The 12190-nt window shown below is 43.4% G+C and overlaps 1 protein-coding gene across 1 annotated transcript in view; it reads right to left on the reverse strand.

The window, feature by feature from the left end:
• The window catches only part of LOC115389974 (neural-cadherin-like), a 292942-nt gene that overhangs the window by 225135 nt on the left and 55617 nt on the right, over positions 1–12190 (reverse strand). The gene's annotated exons all lie outside the window — the stretch shown is intronic.

Below are 12190 nucleotides of genomic sequence, written 5' to 3' on the forward strand. Positions count from 1 at the left end.
AGATGGAGGACTGCCATGGAGGGGGTGTCTGCCTCAAGGTGTTTGTCACAATGGCTGCTTCCCTGGCACCCCTGCTCATGGTTAAGGGTTTGTGTAGGTGTGTGTGCGTGTGCGTGCCAGCGTACGTGCGTGCATGTGAGTGAGCGGGAGAGATAAAATAGAGAGGGAAGGAAGGAAGGAAGGAAGGAAGGACGGATGGAGTGAGGGAGAAGGGTGATTCCATTTCAGAGTGGTAGAAGTGCAGGAGGAGGGAGCTTAGCTGGAAGAAAGGCGCACGCTGTGTTACGACACATAAATGCATAAATACTCTCACCCTTGCACACAAGCACACAAACACTATTCACAAAAAGCTGCAGCAGAGGTTTGAGAAATCTATTAAAAAAAAACACGTTTTCTCTTCAAGCTACAACCAGCCCGCAGTGTGTGTGCAGATAAAACTGAGGGGAAGCCTCTCAAAAGGCTTGGTACATAATTAATATGCTCAGAGCCTGATTTTTCTCCTAAATAGGGACATCGTGGTTTAACAAAAATCAACCACATGCGTGCAGCTTCTCTGCTGGTTCGTTTTGTTTCATTCTATTAGCTGTTTGTCTTGCAAAACTGACCCAGTTTTCTGCACAGAGCGCGGTGCTCGGCGCAGTCTGCAGGCTCAGAATTTGATATCCTCTGCCACTGAGAGACACAAAATGCCTCCAATAACAGAGACCGACCCGCAGAATCCCTAAACACCTCCAGCTAAGTTGTCTGAAGTTGAACTCTCAGGATCTCTCAGCAAAAAAACACTGCAATATTGCCATTGCTGCATTTTAGTTTCAATCTCCAGCAATATCAATGACACACTGCAAGCAGCTATAATCCATCTGAATTACAGGGAGGATTCGTACACCTGATAAATATCACTTTTATGCTTTCATAGTACATCGTGCTACTCAGAAAACACACAGTGCTGTGATTCTGTGGTCCAGCAGTGATTCAGATCCGGGGAGCTGCTGCTCTGGGGGCCATGAACCTGTTATTATATGACCCAGGGACCTGTTATTAAAGGATCGAGGGATCTGTCATTCTGGTCCAGAGACTTCTGACTCTGGAATCCAGGTTGGATTGGTGTATATTGTTTTTCCACCCATGTTTCATGTCCTGCGATGTGATTTCCCTCTAAGCTCTATTTGTTCCAGTCGATTGTCTGTCCACAACCTCATATCCTGCTCAGCTCCCCTGATCCTTGAATGTCTCCTACCAGTGATCATGTACAAGTGTCAGTTCACTGCTGTCAGATTCTGGCCTGTTTTTGACCAGATGTCTGGATTTCTTCACCTCTACCTCCATCTTGTTTGGCTGGTTCTCCATTACCAAACCGCTGGCCCGGTCAGTGGCCTGTGCACTTGGTTCCCTGACCTGACACAGTAAGAAGCGACGCTGAAAAGCTTCTGCCGGCTTTTGATGTGATTCAGTGAAACTTTCTGATTTATTTTAAAAGGAAAATCCCCTAATCTTGAAGGTGTACCAAGGTGTTTTTCATGGCCAGTTTTACAGATTCGCCCAGCCGACTCTGAAACACGGACACACTTGTGATTAAAACAGATTGCATGATTAACAATAAAATCTGAATTTAGAAAATCTGAGCATAAGCTTCATTTGATAGATCATTATAAACATTCGGCGAAGCATTGTGGAATATCCAATCCAGTAGATGGACTGAGCGCCTTGCATGGCAGCCGCCACCACTGGTGTGTGAATGTGAGTGTGAATGGGTAGATGTGTTATTGCAGTGTAAAGCGCTTTGGGGTCTGCTAATGCAGAGGAAAAACTCTATATAAGTGTAGACCATCTACCATTTACCATTCAATATATTAATTATTTCAACTTGACCAGGATTTTGAGAGACTGAACACAACTGTCTGCTGTAAACTAAACAGCATGTCATTTACTTCATCCTGCTTGAAATTTTAAGACTCTGCTAAGTACATTTAAAATTTAGTAAACCCTTTAAAGGTGAAGTTTGCAATCATCTGAGAGAAAATATTTATATGTAATCCATATGGGCCCATTGTTTTGAATTCCTGCAGTTGATATTGGAATAAATGGAGTTAAAGTCGGCTACATGTGAACATTAGAATGTTTTAAGTCATTGGGTGACATTAAAGCAATGAAACAGAAGATGTACTGAAGTAAAAAATGTCAGTAGGCTAATTTTTCCATTGGGATCTCAATCTGTCAGCCTTCCACTTCATGTTATTTGATTTGAATGTATTCATGAGAGGTAATTCCAGGGGGGTATGTACGATAGGCTACCTACTGCTGCGGTGCCGCTGCACGCTTTTACAGTCAATTCAGTTAATTTACTGAGCCGTGGCATCGGGTGAATATACGTTCTGGAACGCCTTTATGCCAATATTTTCCATTCATTATGAAGTGAACGAAACTGAAGTCCACGACCAAGAGTCCCATTTCAAAGGCGCTGTCCAATGAAGACATTTTACAGCTTTGTCTGTGCTGTGAGGTGGAAATATCCCCATTGGAAAAAATAAATGATTGAATCAGCATAAAATAAATAAGTAAAAACAATCATGTCATAACAAATATTCCTCAGAGACTGACCATTTTCAAAAAATTGTGTTTTCCCCCCAAAATGCTGTGAAAGTTGTATGTTTTCACTTGAAAATGTTGCGTGAATGAATTCTGGGCCGATTCAACACAGTTTTCCTCCCACTGTCACGATCTTTACTTCCCCTTTGATGCAAATCTCTAAATCTCCACATGCACCTCGCTCTTCTCCCACTTTCATGCAGCCTTTTAATTATGGATAATTATTCCGTTGCTGGTTTCCATTCGGCTATTTCAGAAGATGGATGTATTCAGGCCAGAGCGTCTCACTGTCCCACCGAACACCTTTCACTATGACAATAAAAAAAAAAAAAAAAAAGCAATTTGCTCATATTATAACATTACAGCAGCCAAGATGGTCTTTCTGAATTTGTTCATTATTCAGACCAAAATAGGCCATTGTCTGGAGCATGGCTGGGCCTGAAAGGGGTTGCATTGTCAAACAGGTTTACAAGAAAATGTAAAAAAAAAAAAAAGTAAGGATGAGAGGTACAATAAGACTATAATTAGAACAATTGTTTGCCACAGAAAGAGCAAGCAGCTGGGGTTGATAATAGGTGGACACAAACGATAAATAAGTAAGCATTCATTAAATGTAAATCTTCTCAATGCTCTAAATAAAGTTGCCAAGTTATCCACCGGATGACGACAGGTTTCAGCTGGGAGGTGTGGTTCCAGCGGCAGAGCATCGCCAGGGTCAGACTCCACCTTCAGGGAACCGCAGATATCCGCATGAATGTCCTCTGAATTCACACCAAAGTTTCCAACACTATCTTGTCAAGATTTGGAGTAATTCAAGGTAAACCAAAAAAATAAATATAGAAAGACATAAAGGAAGGTGCTTCAAAGTACAACCTCCTGAGACTGAAGCCAAAAGATTCTAATCAGGCCATGGCGTCCCTGTGTCACAGGTACATTCGTGTGGCTTCATTACAAAAACAAATAACAGCACCCGCTAGTGGCCCAACATAATTAACTTTCAAATTCTTCCTGTTATCATTTAGGTCCAAACCAGGACAATAATAGACTTAAACCAGTTTATGTTAAACAGAGTTAATATATCAGTTTATTATCTGAACAGAATCTCAAGTCTGGTCTTCACTTTTGTTCTGGCGGAGGAAGTACAGTCAATAATTTCAAATCAGAGTCAAGTATATGCAAAATACATATACAACAAGTTTGCTCTTCATTAACATTTATGATGGAGAGATCGGCACATCAGCCATACACAGCTGGAACCATCAACATGCTACTCACGGTTATTTTATCAAGAAATTGAACCCAAAGCCCACGACTTGAAAATACCCATATGCTCATAGTACAGGAGCATTAGAAATATAAGAGCAGCTCCACCCCCCCACCACCCTTCTCTCTTTCCACCCACGCTCCTCCAACAGCGCTGCGGAGTGCACTCATGCCTAATGAATTGAGACAGAAGGCCAGATAAATGTGACCAGTTCAGTAAAGAGGGAGACACACAGTGAGAGGCTGTGGCCCGCTCGCTATGTTACATATATAGGGAGCAGCGGAGGCGCCCTGCAGTCTGATCCCTGCTTCCCTCTGCCTCTGGTCGGTATAAACATCTAATAGGGCCTAAAAGCCTCAGATGAGCGAAACACATGCTGGGTAAGTGGTTGAAAATGGGACATGGAAAAGGTTTTAGGACATTCCAAGAACAAAGCATACAGCCCGCGTCGGTTCCTATCTACCAGATATCTGTCCCTGTACTGTGTGTGTGTGTGTGTGTGTGTGTGTGTGTGTGTGTGTGTGTGTGTGTGTGTGTGTGTGTGTGTGTGTGTGTGTGTGTGTGTGTGTTTTCAAGGGTGCATCAGTGGCCTTTATGGCCTTATCCTGCACATGAGAATACACTTGTGATGCTGTGGTACATTAAAGTGTTTGATTCATGCATTTGTGCACGAATGTATGCCTGGACGCTATTGTTTGTTTGTTTGTGTGGTGTGTGCGCGTGTGTGTGTGTGTGTGTGTGTGTGGTGTGTGTGTGTGTGTGGTGTGTGTGTGTGTGTGTGTGTGTGTGTGTGCGTGTGTGTGTGTGCAGCAACACACACCTTTAAGTGCAATCCTCCTTCAATGAAAGTGTTTGTCATCCAGTACATACAAGTACAGTGGGTGTGACGCAGCGTGCATGTGTGTCCAGCACAAATCATCGCTGGCTGCAGATGGAGAAGATGTTTCCTCAGGGGTGTGTGAGCAGCCGTCACTTCGCATGAAGGCAGCCGGAGGGGGAAGGAGCGCCGAGACGGAGGAGGGGCGAGAGACAATACAGCAGACGGGGGACAGAGTGCAGCTCAAAGTGAGCAGGGGCATGGAAGGGGAGAGGAGAGCATCCTCCAGTCTGCATCATGTACAGGAACATAATGCATACAAGAAGAGAAGGGGAGAGGAGGAGGAGGAGGAGGAGGAGGAGGAGGAGGAGGAAGCTTTAAAAGAAAAATAAACGCAGGGAGAGGAAGCGTGAAGGAGAGAAAACAACGATCTATCAGCCAGGGGGAAACCAGGAAGAAGAATGAGGGCAAAACACTCTGGGATTGTTACATAAAGCAGAGATCAGACACAGGTCGGCACATCTCGCCCAATACAACAGATAGAAGGTGAGGACTTCAGGAGAAAGCACTAAATAATCGAAATAAAACAGGACAAAGAATCAGGGCCTGGCACCGGATACCTATGAGTTTGCACAGAGAGCAAACTCCTCTTGAAGATATACCGCTTCCCAAAAAGCGATAAAAACTAACAGAGTTAAAAAAGGAGAGGTCGGGGCTGATAGAAGAGTGTTTATTGGCACCAGAATTTCCCCTCAGCCGTCAGTAAATACTTCCTCCCATCCGAAGGCGCGGGCGTTTCTGTATTTATGGGTTTTAATAGGAAGAGCGTGATCATCATATTGACCGGGCCTCTGGGTTCTTAATGGGCACCTTAAATCTGCAGGAAACACACTGTATTCTGGGCTGAGTTACAGGCAAATTAACATGGAGAGGGAGGCTGGCACGGCCACTCGTGCCGGAAGGGAGGAAAACAATCACTTGAATGATTGTCGGACATTTAGGATGGTTAGGGAGAGGGGGCGGGAGGGAGGCGGCAACAAGAGGGGGAGAAGAGGCAATAAAGTATTTTCATCAGGAGCAGAGGGAGAGGGAGATGGGCCGCAGAGGGTGGGCGGAATCCAATGTGCTCGCCTTCCATTATAAGAATCATAAAATACTTTTAATGACCAAATATTGGGCACTTTGAAAAGAAGATATTGGATCATATTACAGGCATTATGGTGTCACACTCTGAGGCAGACAAACCGGGTGCTGCATTCCTGGCTCTGTGTGTGTGTGTGTGTGTGTGTGTGTGTGTGTGTGTGTAGTTACTGTCATTCAGACATCACTACTGAAGCTTTATTAAGGCCTGTGCCGTGACGGTGACATAAAGGAGAGGCTCCACATCAGACCGAGAGCAGCTGAATCCTGGTTCACACTGCAGCGATCACAAGGAAAAACACAAAACTCCCGTGGTGTTTTGGGTGTCTGTTCACATGACGTCTACAGCTTCTACATCTAGTGCAGCATTTAGATCGGGCCCCACTGAGGTTTAGGCCGGGTCTGTTAGGAGGTGTGCTTAAAGGGACTGGGTGTCTCTTTCCAGAGGGACACTCTGTTACATGAGTCCATAGTGACCCTGAGACATCACTGAGCGAGAGTGACCATGTCAAACTCATTTGAATAAACTCAGTCGGTGCACTCTGGAGATGGAACATTAGTTAGATTTTGTAAGATTTTAAATCACAAACAGATGTAGAACTGCGTACGACAGTGATGGGGATTCATACAAATACAGCCTCCAATCCCAAAAACAACATTCTGTGAAGTGTGAACAAAGAAATGGTTAATATAAAATGAAAAATACTGTGGCCTTGTAAAATTATCTGAACCAAAGATGAATTTTCTGTTTTAAAAATGAAGCACAGGTCCATGTGACCTTCAGGTGGATTTGATCACTACATATATCAACTTTCAGCCAAATTAAGAAGATCTGATGGTCTCAGAGGAAAAGGCTCCGTTCAGCTGATTAAAAAAGTCATATTGGGTAAAGAATCGAAGTTTGAGATTTGTGATATACGAAGACGCCCACAGTCTGTTAAATGAGTGTTCAGCCCATCGTGAGTCCTGGAGGTGCAGATTTTCACAACACTGAATCAAAATCAACTCCACCTGACGAAAGCAAGATCATATTTTGCCATTCAGACTCTGCATTGTTGCGGAGAGAGACTAATTTCCACAGTTGCTTCACTCTAAGGCCAGCGAACATTTTCAGGGCATTTCACCACTGAGGCGGCCGAGCATTTTTATTATCATAAGAATGCAGAGATCTTTAAAATGTCACGGCGAGGTACGTTCAGGAACGAGGTGTAGGTGACGGCTGTCCTGAAGAAATACTTTAGATCAGGAGTGTCAAACACATTTTAAAGGTCAGGGGCCACAGACAGTGGTAAAACAGTGGCCGTGATGACCTTCAAATTCAAACAGCAAAGTTTTCCTGGGTTAAGGTTAACCCTAGGCTGACCCTAACCCTCATCACTCACCACATTTACTCCTAATGTGTCTTTTACGGCGAGTTGTTCATTGTTTAATAATCCTCCTCGTTCCAGGCCCAGTGTTGTTCGTCCACTTGTGTGTTTTCTGTGCTGATTAAACGGTAAATGGATTTTATTCAGATACTGCTTTTCTACAGCGTCTCCAGAGCTCTTCACGTCGTTAATCAGGTTAACCCACTCACACACTAATGGTGACAGCTGATATGCGAGGTACTTAAATTTTCCTCTGGGAGCAGTTTGGAGTTCAGTCCCTTAAAGACGTATGAACAGAGGTCGAAGACGGATCCAACCTGCAACCTTCCCATCGCGCTTCCAGCTGAGGAAGCGGTCCTGATCGTACAATCGTAATAATGTCAGGAAGTGTGGGCCGTCCCTCCCCTGGGGTGTGCCAGAGGAGTATAATAAACTATATCAAATGACTGTAATCATGTGGTGAGTTAACTCCTGGTAACTCTGCTTGGCGAAGATCACACACATTCTTCTTCGATCAAAAGTGAGAAAACAGAGACTGTGAAATGAAGGAAAAGCAGCCTTGAAAGTTAAATTTTAATGGACTGGTGATGCTCCGATCCCACATTGCAGCCAATGAAACTTTCAGTACATTTAATGACAATACTGTTTGCTTTAATTGATCCAGTAACCGAAATGAAATCAAACATAATCAGATTTTTTTATGTATTGAATCACAATATGCATCACTGATATGGGAAGCAAAATGATCTTTTTTTTTGTTTGTTTGTTTTCTTTTTTGTGAATTGCATTGGTCTTACAGCCAAATGCAGAAAATTCACACAGCTTGGCACTTTCACAGTTAAGAGAGGACACATTTTCACAGAATATCTGATAATTGTGTCCACAGTTCCTTTTTTTAATTCCGCACAATAGAAAACAGATGAATCAATATATAGAAATCTTTAAAGAAAAAAAAACACATGTATTTACCAAAGACCTATTGTTGGACTTGGTCTAATCTTTTAATCTATAGGGTGTAACTGATATAAACATGAACTGTATTCCCATATAGAACCTCTGCATGCTCAGCTGAATAGATATCTCCTCTTTATTCTATTGAACCTGTGAGGAGAGACCAGACCACACCTTGGTAATAGTTTCTGTTACTCTGAGGACAGTGAGTTCATATTCTCCCAGCACCTGCCGCCGTTCTGCCTGAGCAGACGTTTAATTAACCAGAAACCAAACCAATCTGAGTTGAGTATAGGAGCCATTTATCAAGTAAATATTACAAAGCCGAGCCATGTTTATTTGATGGCATTCTGACATGTCAGTGTCGAGAACAACTGAATAAAAAAAAAAACCTACCTGGATTCCATGCCGCTGCTTCGACTAAGAACTCTCTCCAAACTGTTTTTGATTGCACTCTGCCTAATTGCTTGTGGAGCATTCACAACTTTAATTAAAAGCGCATTTCACCTTAAGAAGTTCAATACATCTATCCTAACTCATCGTGTACAGTAAACTGCATTGTGAATGGAAAGATGATAAAGCCATATATTTGGGCATGCAGCGGCATTTCCATCATTTCTCTTCACCTTGATTCATTCAGTGAAAACTTCTGCTGACTTTTTGTGAAACAAACTGACTGGATGCTCCATTAGGTATACCCGTCCATCACTGGTTAATGCAGCCAGGGAACCAGGTAATCTACATAGAAGCCTCTAGTCATGGTGAAGATGATCTGCTGCAGTTTAAACCATGCGCGAGAGTGATGGAAAAGATGATTGAGATGACTTTGAACATGAAATGGTTGTTGGAGTTTTCACAAACTGCAGGTCGACTGGGATTTTCACATGAAAACATCTCCGGGGTTTACAGAGAGTGGTGAGGAAATGAGAAAACACCCAGTGAGCAACAGTTCTCTGGGACAAAATTCCTTGTTGATGCCAGAGGTCAGAGGAGAATGGACACACTGGTCGAAGGTAAATAGAAAATAACAGCAACAGCAACTCAAATAACGGCTGCTAATGGTCTACAGCAGCAGAAGAACAGAAAACTGAGGCATACAGTCACACAAGCTCACCAGAACTGGACAACTGAAGATTGGAAAACCATCGGCTGCTCTGGTGAGTCTGGATCGCTGCTTTTACAAAGAAACATTCAAACATGAAAGCTTGAATCCAAGCAGCCCTGTGTGAAGGCTTAAGGCTTCTGGTGGTAAAAGATTTCTGATGGTTTCTGAATCACCGTGTGTGTGTGTGCGTGTGTGTGTGTGTGTGTGTGTGTGTGTGTGTGTACAGATTCTACAATTCTGTTTGGAAACACATTGGTTTGATGCAGCAGGTACTTCTTCTAAAACTGGCTCCAATTTTTTTTGACCTAGCAAACCACGAAGCAAATTGGGAAAATTTCAAAGAAAACATTTGTTGAAACAAATTTCTTAATAGAAGCAGACACAACACAGAGATCTGTGCTGAGACATCAGTGATGCTGCCATGAAGCACAGTGAGCTAGCATTACCCCCGGATCCCACAGCACGCGTCTCCCTGCGCTGCACGTTCACGTCCGTTTCTGTGTGCGCGCGCCAACGCCCACTGCAGGCGTTCTCCTGCGCTCTGCTCCGTCAGAGCAGAGCGCAAAAATATTGTGAAGCGCATGTGCCAGATGTTCAAGATCCCACAATATACTGAGAGTACTAAAAGCCGAACAACAACTCATTCATTCGTCGTTTCTTTGCCAAACAGTTTCTCAACTTCCACAATGAGTCTCTCTTCACCATGGCAATAGTTTAGCTGCGCATCCAGAAGTAAACACAGACCCGACCCACTCGGTCTGTGCTGCGCGTTTAACTCCATTACCCTTTCACATTAAAATAAGCACACAAACGAACTGTATTAAGGGGACAAACATTACCATTACATGGAAAACAAACCATATGCTATTTTTTTGACTCCACAAATGTATTCAAATATCAAATGCGTCTTCAGTTTTTTGGATATTTGTAATGAGCTTTATTTATGACAAAATGCATATTTAAAACAATATTGTTACAAATAGATGTATAACTACATGACTAACCAAAACTTGTGACCTGGCACAATATAAGTACTGAAGATTATACAAAGACACTTCAGTAAACATCTCTGACAAAAACCAAAAATGTAAAGTTTCAAATTATTTAATTTTGAAAACACAGAAGTGTTTCAGTTCTCTTTCCTGTTTGGAGCTAATCCGAGCAGGGGAGCTTGACGCGCTCGCGTGCGGCCGCAGCCAAAAATAGGTGGGACGCATATTTTTATCCCGGACGCGGCTGAGCGCGACGCACGCGTCGGCGACGCACGCAACTGAACGCTGGATGTGGAACTGCTCCTGACCACTACAATGGCAATCTATTTGCTGCGGCCAGCGCGACGCAGCGCGACGCGGCCGAACGCTCCCAAAACGCGTGCTGTGGGATCCGGGGGTTAGCCTCAAAGCCATGTTGTCAGAGGGAGTTTGTATGAACATGCACAATTCAGCAGTTTTGTTAAAAGTTTTCTGGATATTTCAGTGAATTTCACAAGGTTTCATTAAAACGTTTCGTGCTTTAAACTGAGAATGGAGTCATTTTCAGTAGTGACTGTTATTTGTGGAAATATTGACATTTTCATCCCATAAACTCTGCATCACAAGTTTATTATGGCACTATTTTAATGGTACGGCCCACTCAAGATGAAGTGGGGCCGTTTGTTCTCCCAGCTCTGACGTAGACAGACTCCTTGACCTCCTCACTGCACTGCACTAAAGCTCATCAGATGCAGAACACAAGCCTGAATTCAAGTTCCCCTTCCGAGACCGACGCTGAGCAGGGCTTTGCTCAGAGTCACACAGTATGCATGTGGAAGTCAGTGTGTTCCTCACCTGTTAGCAGGAATCAAGTTCTAGCCGTGAGAGTCTCTACTCTCTGCTGTCGGCTGACACGGGATGCCATTGCTCGTGAGCAGTGGAAATCCTGCCTTGAAGTTTTCAGTAATTGAATTTGTAGTAGACATCATTTTACCCTATAATGTGATATGGAAATTCAGACGGGTGGCTGCAATTTGTAAAACGGTCCCAGAGTCATGGAATAGCCACCATCACGCGCGCGCACACACACACACACACACACACACACACACACACACACACACACACACACACACAGTGCAACATTAACCCGGCTTCCTATCTCCCGTTGCCTGTGCTGCTCCTGCCTCAGAGGAAGTGCAGACTCCTTGGATGCAGCCTGTTAGTCACAAAGACACTGTGGAAGGAGTGTTTGCACATGGGCTGATAATTCCGGCACCTTCATGACATGAACTGTCAGGATGTAAATATACTTTACTTCTCAAAGTGAGAAGAGGAAGCCGGCGTGGCGCGGCGTCACATCGACAACGCGGAAAGAAGTAAAACTATACCACACACACAAGTGAGCATATTTTCAAGAGACTCGAGGGCACGCTTGACAAACTGCGAAGCTTTTACATTTTTATGGTGTGTTGTAAATATAGCAGTGAAGACAACAGCAAAGCAGAGTGAAAATAGGTCTGTGTATATTGCAGGGTGTTGTGCCGAAGGTGAATATCAAATTGAAAGCAGCCTAAAGGTCTGACATTTGTCACTGAGCGTTTCAAACAGAAAGACAAAAATAAGTAGTGGAGCTCGGCTGTTCAGATGCTGCATTTCTGCCATGTGTGTTTTTTCTTTCCGCAGAAGACAAACAGACAGACATGTGTCATGACTACATATTGTCTCGCATTCTGTGTTTGAGGGATGAGCAGAGACTTGATGAAATCAACTGAATTATTTATGAAAACTTCATATTTTAAGGCTGGATTGCATTAAAATTTTGCAACAATCGAACTGCCTTTACAGTTTTAATGCCCAATAGTTCTACATTACTCTTAAAAGAATGTAGATAATGCCACACATATATTGATGTACTGTTGTGGGACAAGTAAAGGCATATCCCATCTCGTCTTGTTTTATGATGGAAAACTTCTATTCCATTTTGGG

The sequence above is a fragment of the Salarias fasciatus genome, chromosome 1, assembly GCF_902148845.1.
Source record: "Salarias fasciatus chromosome 1, fSalaFa1.1, whole genome shotgun sequence".
In the NCBI taxonomy this organism is placed as follows: Eukaryota; Metazoa; Chordata; class Actinopteri; order Blenniiformes; family Blenniidae; genus Salarias; species Salarias fasciatus.